This window comes from Lactuca virosa, chromosome 5, assembly GCF_052849685.1.
Source record: "Lactuca virosa cultivar CGN04683 chromosome 5, Lactuca_virosa_CGN04683_v6, whole genome shotgun sequence".
NCBI classification, from domain to species: domain Eukaryota; kingdom Viridiplantae; phylum Streptophyta; class Magnoliopsida; order Asterales; family Asteraceae; genus Lactuca; species Lactuca virosa.
The window spans coordinates 57,347,687-57,355,073 of NC_136430.1; the positions used below are offsets into that span (position 1 = coordinate 57,347,687).

Below are 7,387 nucleotides of genomic sequence, written 5' to 3' on the forward strand. Positions count from 1 at the left end.
TGAACACATCGTTCACAACACCTACAGGTTGCGAGCCTGCTAGTGTTCCACTGGACTGTCTAGAATAGTTCGTGGTTGTCATCCATACTCTGCTAGATGATGGGGCCATCATTTGGGAAAGGCTTCTCACATCGTCCACCTCTCACACTCACCTCGTGGTCTATAACACCTCTTAACTCATCATCCAACTCATATTCAATCTATTACATCTACCCATGTTTTACCCAACATATTATCGTAGATATATATATATATATATATATATATATATATATATATATAGTTTAAATCATTTAAAACATGTATAAAATCGTTCATCCAGCATAGACAGCAAGTACTCAGATAATATGCACACATAGCATGTAGTTTATATAAAATATTTCATATCTATGTGTAAGATGAAAGTAACTATGCACTCACTTGATTATGTGGTGATTCCGAACTCACACAGCGCCTCGCTTCTTAAAAATTATTTCCTTCGACGAAACCTAGTATTATTACTACTAGAGTTTAGTCTATTATTCGCCGAGACTAATTAATAGTCTAGCTATTATTACTATTATATAAGCGTTAAACAATACTTATATAACCCATAATAATATCCCAAGTACTTATTATAAGTCCTAATAACGTTACTATAATTAAATAAAAGCTATATTAAAATAGCGTAGGCGTAGCTCATTTACAGCGGATTTTATAGAAAAACGGGCTTTGCTTAGAGCAGCGTTCCCGAGCCGAAAATCTCTTCTTCTCGGAGCCGTCGAGCACTCCGGGGCTTCCGCCTCGTGCTAGGGAGGTTCCCTAGGCTTTTCGGGGGGTTTCGGGGCTAGAGAGAGGTTCTAGAGAGAGAGTAAAGAGAAGAAAGAAAGGGAAAAGTGTGAAGAAAATGAGGGTGAGAGAGGTTCTATTTATAGGGTGAAAATGGCTGAACTTGGTGCCACATGTCACCATCTAGTGGCAAGACTTGGGGAGAAAGCAATGGCCAAGATTGTGCCACATCACCCATTTTCGCACAGCACACTTCCGACTTCTAAAATCTGTAACTTTCACATACGACCTCTGTTTTTGACGTTCTTTATATCCACGCGTAGGTAAAAATAAGATCTACAACTTTCATTTTGACTCTGTCGGCTAATTCTCGACCGATCTTAAATTTAACAGTACGAGGATATTATACTATTAAATGCCCGCGTAAAATTCATAACTTCTACATACGGACTCTGTTTTCGTCTGTCTTTTTACCGTTGAGTTCCTATTAATGAGATCTTCAATTCTCATTTAGGTCGCGTAGGCCAAAAACCGCTCGATCTAAAATTCGAGTTTCAGGCTGTGCACTGCTAAGCCAAATCTTAGAAAATTCTTAACTTCCTCATACGAAGTCAGATTTGGGCGTTCTTTTTTTGTATGTTCTCGGTTTAACGTATACTACAACTTTTGTTTAGATCACTAAGGCTAAAACTCGCTCTATCGTAAATTCACTATTTACGCTTCCCGGTGCCGTGCCGGTTTTGCCGTAAAACTTCGACGGGTCATAACTTCTTCGTTATAACTCGGATTTCGGCGTTCTTTATATGTACGGAACCCTTGAGACATATTCTACAACTTGGTTAATATTATTTATTCTAAATAATCTTTTGTAGAAAATTCGTTTTCGACCCCTATTATCTCCAGATTGACTTGCCCGGATCTACGGGCGTTACAGAATCTTAATTCTTGTAAGCTCAGGATGGTCGCAGCTAAGCATTGAGTCAACAAATCCTGACTAACAGTGACAAATGTAGAAATCTGATCCTTCATCTTCTCCTTCTTCTCGTTTTCGTCCTTTATCCACTCAATATGTTCCTCTTTGATCAAATCCAACAGTAGTGAAGTGATAATCATGCTCAAGTATAAGTCTCTAATAGGAGCATTAGTCGTCTTATGACTCAAAGCATCAGTCACCACATTGGCCTTCCCCGGATGATACAAGATCTCACAATCATAATCTTTCACTACATCAAGCCACATGTGTTGCCTCATGTTCAGGTTAATCCGATCCATCAAATATTTCAAACTCTTGTGGTCTGTGTAAATGGTACACCGGACCCCATACAAGTAGTTCTGCTAAATCTTGAGCGCGAAAACCACAGCCCCCAACTCCAGATCGTGAGTAGAATAATTCGTCTTGTGAGGCTTCAGTTGCCTCAATGCGTATGCGATCACATGGGCTCTCAATATAAGCACTAAACCCAAACCCATAGTTGATGCATCACAATAAACCACAAAATCATCCACACCCTCGGGGAGGGTCAGTATCAGAGCTTCACATATCTTCTGTCTGGGTGTCTCAAATGTCGCCTGCTGCTCAAGCCCCCACATAAAAGTGACATTATTTTTTCGTTAAACGGGTCAGAGGGGCTGCGGTCTTGGAGAAATATTGAATGAATCTCCGGTAATACCCTGTTAAACCAAGGAAGCTCTGAATCTCAAATGGAGACCTCAGGACCTCCCACTACATCACTACCTCGATCTTGGTTGGGTCGACCAAAATACCCTTCTTGTTGATGAGGTAACCCAAAAATTACACCCCGTGCAACTAAAACTCACACTTGGAGAATTTTACATAAAGCCTCTCCTTCCTCAAAGTCTCAAGAACCTGCCGTAAATACTCCTCATGCCTCTCCTTAGTCTTAGAATAGATCAAGATATCGTCAATAAACACAATCACTGATCGATCCATCATTGGTCTGCAAACCTGGTTCAAGAGTTTCATGAACGTTGTTGGTGCATTGGTGAGCCCAAATGACATCACCATGAACTCATAATGTCAGTAATGAGTCCTAAAGGTCGTCTTCTGAATATCCTCATCCCTCACCTTCATCTGATGATAACTTGATCTCAAATCAATCTTGGAAAACCAAGATGCATCCTAAAGCTAATCAAATAAATTGTCGATCATCGGGAGCGGATTATGGTTTTTCACCGTTAGCTTATTCAGCTCCCTATAGTCGACGCACATCCGATGGGTCTTGTCCTTTTTCTTCACGAACAAAATGGGACCCCCCCATGGAGAACTTCTCGACATGATAAACCCATTGTCCAGCAATTCCTGAAAGTTGCATGAACAACTCTTGCATCTCAGGAAGTGGAAGACGATAAAGTGTCTTGGCTATCGGAGTCGCACCTAGAACTAGATCAATCAAAAACTCCACCTGCCTCTTAGGAGCCACTCCCGTCAAATCCTTGGGAAACACATCATAAAAATCCCGAACAATAGACATACCCTCGATAGACTTCTTCCCTCAACCCGTGTATCAAACAATATAAGCCAAAAAAAACCCTGAACATCCGTGCTACAAGTATTTCCTAGCTCTCACAGTTGAACAAATTGTTGGACCAAACATGAGGGCATTAACACCAAAAAAACCAATTTTGAGCATAATCGAACATTTTGTTTAAATTCAAGGTCTTTTATGGCAATAATCTCAATTTTATATATCAGCTTAACGTCAACAGAATAAAACATATAGATATCAAATTTTACAATACATTTACATTCGAAACAGAGTGCATTCGACTAGTGCAATTATAATGACAGCCATTTGTTTGGCTCATTTAGATGATACGAGGGAAAAGCTATCATGGATTTGAAATTGCAATGTTCTGTTTTTTTATTAAAAAAACTTATTTGGATTTATTTTTTTGTCATTATAAATCGAAGTAAGATGTAGTGAAACTTGTCAAGTGCCAAAAGTCAAAATTTTGAAAGAACATGGAAATTACAAACTCTATTAGTCAAGAACGTGAAATAAGAAAAATCAAAGTGTCAAATAGGTATCATGGTCTACAAAATTGAGAAAATTTCCTTGGAACCCGGGTTTGCAAACCTTAAAAACATGGAAGTTTCTTAATAAACACCAAGGAATATCGGTCAGTTAAATTTGGTTTAATTACAAAAATCAAAAGATAATGTTTCGAGTTGTATACGTTGATAAATAAAACGTCAAAACATATAACTCTTGCTAAAATAAATAATTGAATATATATATATATATATATATATATATATATATATATATATATATAGGGCTAGGTTATAATGTGGATGGACAACTATTGTGTGGACATGTGGATAATGCTATTTTATGAAAATTAATAAGAGAATATGTTGTTTAGTAATGTGAATACGTTCAATCTCACAGAACTATTGTTATTTTAATGGATTCTCACCAATTCTAATTCATTTTTGTTCTTATTCATTGTTTTTTTATTTATTTTAATTCTTACAGAATACGACTCAATAAACATCCTGATAACATTCTGACAGAATGAGAATAATTAAAAAAAGTGTATAATAATCTTATAGACGATTTAATTAGTGAAAATACTTAATAATTAAAATAATCATATAAGATTGAACGTATTCACATTATCAAACAACATATTTTCTTTGTAATTCTCACAGAATAACATTATCCACACGTCCACACAATAGATGTCAATCGACATTTGAACCTAGCTATATATATATATATATATATATATATATATATATATATATATATATATATATAAATTTCAAACCTCCTTAGGAAACAGTACTTTGATTTCATTGGTTTTTTTTTTTTTTTTTTTTTTTTTTTTTTTTTTTTTTTTTTGTAGTTTCTGCATTTATTTATTCACTAATTTTTTTTATAGTGGATTACATGTGTCTTCGCCTCTGCCCCTGCTATCTATGTGTTCGTTTTCCTGCTTCTTCTCTTTTGCCATATCAGCGTGTTCCACCGACTGCCTTTTACGCCTCCCGGTTGTTTTGCTATTGCTCCGGATCGTCGTCTCTCTTTACAGGTAACTGCGTCTTCTTCGTCTTCGATTTTTGTTCTGCTCCATTTCTTTTGTACCTGTTCTTCTTTAATTTAACTATTTTTTGCTATTTACTATTATAAAACAGGTGGAGGTCGTCCGACATAGCAATGATAAAGTCATGGAAGGAAAACCGACCTCCCCGATTTCTCGATTTTTGCCGACGACAGGAGCTCACTACTCACCAGGTCGGTTTCATTGAGATATTGGACGAGATCGAGATGGAAGAGGGAGAAGCAACAACGCATGTGAATATTTCAATTCGGTGATGATATTTAATCACTTCAACAAAATGGACCTTGGAGATCGCTTAATCTATATTTTTGGTTTGCAACTATGGTGGTTTCCATTTTGCATCTGGCTGTCCTTCCGTTTCAAGCATTTCTCACCTTATTCACCTTATACGGTTTTTCACTCTTTCTATTTAGTGGTTTGCCCACCAAGTGTTTGTATATATGTTTACAATGATTATTTCCTCCAATTCCATAGTCGTCTCCACTGATGGTTTTGATCTCGTAAGGGATACAATCAATTTCGGTTGTAATTTGATCTTTATATCTTTCGACTGTTGATGGAGCTATGGATAGTTACAAAAATCGGAGGTTTAAGTTTGACCAGAAGTAGATGTTGTTATATCTTTCATGATGCTTTCTAGAGATTTAGGGAAATGGAGGAATGAATTTGAATCAACGGATCACTATAATTCCTTTGTTTTGGTAAGCGAGTAAGCTTTTCCATATCTATATCAATGCTTTCTTTTTTCAACGTCATACTATGCATTTTTTAAAAGTGTGTATAAACTATAAAGTTGCTCTTTTAATGGTTTTAAAGCTTGAATATCATGATTACAGTTTGGATGAATACGATGGTCTTCACCGATTAATGAAGTATACATAAGAAAACATTTTGAAGTATCAAGAACTTAACAAAAAGAAGGTGTGCTTAAGAGCTCAAAGTCTAGAAGGTTAACTAAAAATAAGCCCAAAACATCAAATGGTATATTGACTGTTTTACCCACCTATCAACTTATTACAAGTTATATTAACTAAAAATGTTGATAATGTGGTAATTTGATATTAACAATAAAATTTGGTTATTCAACTGTAAAATCTTCGTTGTTTCAGGAATTTGTTACCTTCATGACTTTAGGCTGGAAAAGTTGTGCTTACCCGAGGTGATGGGAACTTAGTTGTTGGCCGAGTTGGATCTATATTTGAACAAGTATTTTATTGGACTTTGATTAAGCTCATATATAGCAACTAACTAATTACTGAACTTTCAATTAAACTCGCATTAACTATGAGTTTAACTTTCCTTTACCTTTCATTGCTTTCATATGCGAAAGAAGGATTCAACAATAGAAAATGATGTTTTTACCCTGTTGCATCATTCCTATTAAATACGATTCCATGACGAGTATTTTGTTCCAATGTTGTTTTTATCTAGATTATGTAACAAACGATTTGCTTGCAGCTTGAATAGTTGACCTCTAGATGTTTTGAAATAATTTTCCTTACTTCAGGAGCTGTTGGAGCCGGTCACGAAAGGATTAAATACAAAAAAATGATCAACAACATGGCCTTTGTCTTTCTAACTTTCTTTCGTAAATGTTAACTTCATGTGTATATTTGTCTAACCTTTGCAGAAAAGATTTATTATTGAAGGGTTGTTGGTAAGGTGAATGATGCAGCTGGCCAGTTGACTCGGGCTCTGATGGGCTGGTCCAGGATGAGTAGTTTACATTGGAATCTCAGAGTTATCTTTTGTTTTAGTAGTTATCTTGTGAGTCTGGTGTTTATCATCTCACGATTAGTTCCTATTTTATTGGCTTTAGGTTAGTTATTAATAGCTCTAGTTTTCTTTGTTGGGGGACTTTTTTTTAGATAAAAATAGACGTGAATAAGAGATTCCCAATTTGTGTATCTTTAGTTCTGTTCCAGCTAATTTCTAAGCAGGTCCGGCATCAGTTGGTATCAGAGCTCAAGGAAGATTCGACAATGAGAGACCGTGGAGGACTAAGGTATGGGAACCCCCCTCGATTCGCCGACAGAGGCAACGAGGAACCCCAACGTGATCCACGAGACATTGAAGAGATAGCAAGATTACAACAACAGGTCAGGGACCTGGAGATGCAACATGAAGAACACTCAGAGGAGGGAACGAACACTGATCCTCGCATCTGGGATGATGGGGATTATGCAGACAATCCATTCGCGCAAGGTGGGAACCCGTTCGAACAGAGAGAGCGAAAAACAGACCCACTCCGACACTTGGGAATCAAAATTGACGTGCCAAAGTTCGATGGGAAAGCAGATCCTGATGTGTTCCTTGATTGGCTTCAAACAGTGGAACATGTATTTGATTTGCGGGTTATATCAGACGAGTATAAGGTAAAATTCGTAGCCCTAAAACTCCGTAAATATGCTTCGATGTGGTGGGAAACTGTGAAGAGAGAGCGGAATCAAGAGGGAAGATCGAAGGTAAAGACATGGGGAAAGATGAAGAAACTTTTGCGGGAAAGGTTTTTGCCACCTAATTTCTGCCA

The 7,387-nt window shown here is 36.9% G+C and overlaps 1 long non-coding RNA gene across 1 annotated transcript; it reads left to right on the forward strand.

Moving 5' to 3' along the window:
- Positions 1-4,724: 4,724 nt before the first annotated feature.
- On the forward strand, positions 4,725-5,812 carry LOC145117411 (uncharacterized). The gene is made up of 3 exons (XR_013712646.1): positions 4,725-4,827; positions 4,931-5,558; positions 5,694-5,812. It is a non-coding gene; the product is annotated as an uncharacterized LOC145117411 (long non-coding RNA).
- Positions 5,813-7,387: the final 1,575 nt, after the last annotated feature.